The sequence below is a fragment of the Phascolarctos cinereus genome, unplaced genomic scaffold, assembly GCF_003287225.1.
Source record: "Phascolarctos cinereus isolate Bilbo 61053 unplaced genomic scaffold, phaCin_HiC Scaffold_2;HRSCAF=192, whole genome shotgun sequence".
Taxonomy (NCBI): domain Eukaryota; kingdom Metazoa; phylum Chordata; class Mammalia; order Diprotodontia; family Phascolarctidae; genus Phascolarctos; species Phascolarctos cinereus.
The window spans coordinates 341,638,815-341,640,357 of NW_027555625.1; positions in this window are offsets into that span (position 1 = coordinate 341,638,815).

Sequence of the window (1,543 nt, forward strand, 5' to 3'; positions counted from 1 at the left end):
AGATCTCAGTAGAAAAGAAGCCCTACTACATCAATACCTATCAGATAAGTGGCTATCTGGCCTCTTCATTTGTTCAACAAACATTTGACAAGTGTCTGGTGTGTATTAAGAACTGTACTAGATACTGGAGATAGAAAAATGAAAAATTTAAAGTTGGAAAGCAGGAAAATGGCTTAGTCCCTATCCTTAAGGAGAAGATATCCTACTAGGTGGGATATGATATGCATATGAAGTAGTAAATACAAGGTAGAATATAACTGTAGCAAAGGGGCTCTATTTGGACAAAAAAATTGAAGAAAAATATGTGACAGTGTTGCAAACTGCCCACGAATGCTGTGGATATCCCAAGTGACACCTGAGGACCTGCAGTATCAATAACAGCCCACAAATGTCTTGTTTCCTGCTTAAAGAGAAGCTGACTAGCCTTAGACTGATTAACCAGCAAGAGCATGTAGCATAAAATATGGCCACCAGGTGGTGCTACACTCAAGCCACCTGCCATGTGGTTTGGGCAGCACATAGTTAGGGTACCCACACACACTTATACAAAGTTCCCACTAGTTGTTCTCTGGTGCTGAACCCACAGACTTTTAACATTTCTCCCCCTGTCAGTGCCCTGAACTTGCACAATACATTCTGTCTCAGGTATGCTGCCATAGGTTCAACATTGATCTCAGGGTATGAAAAAAAAAGGTAATATTCCGAACTATTAAAAATTATAAAAAATATTGATATGACTCTAACCCCCACTGTTAAGCTTGATCATCTCCCTCAAACCTCCATAGTTATGGGATAAATTAAGAGAGAGAATTATCCAATTACCAGGATTACTGGTAATTGGATAATTATTAATTCTTATATATAATATAATTAATTATTAATAATTAATTATTAATACTGGATACTCTCAGAGAAAATAGTGGGGGAATATTAGAATGTTGGGATTGCTCTCCCAGTACAATCCAACCAGTGGTTGAGGTTTCACAAAAGCTACTGGTCCAGTCTAGTTCTATTGGACTTCTGTCTCTGTTCAATGATCTGACTGCACTAATGCCTTGTTCCCATCTTAGCCCCAAGGTTCTCTGCTGTGGTCACTGCAGCAATCCAGGAACTGTCTCAGTTCTAACTTCATCATGAAATAGTTTTGGGTAGCAAGCAGCTGGCAACAGCTGCCTGTCCAACCAATACCCTCTTCTATTTTGCCTTTTACTATTGACCATGTGGAAAGAATTGGGTGAAACAGCACACAGACTTGTAATACTCCTCAAGGACAAAGCCCATGAAAAGCAAAAAGGGGGGCGGGAAGGGGTGGAGGGGCTGAGTTATATGCCTACATACAAAATCCTACCCTGTCTTCCACCAATTCCAAAGGTTTCACCTTTGTCTTGAGCCCACATTTGGGAAGTCCTACTTTCAATGTCCTTGGACTCAGCTGCTACAGAGATTAAACACATACAGATCATTTTCAGTAGTGGATAAACTGAAGCAGAGACTGGAGAAGGAGGTTGAATAGTTGGAGCTTTTTAACAATTAGGAAAAATCC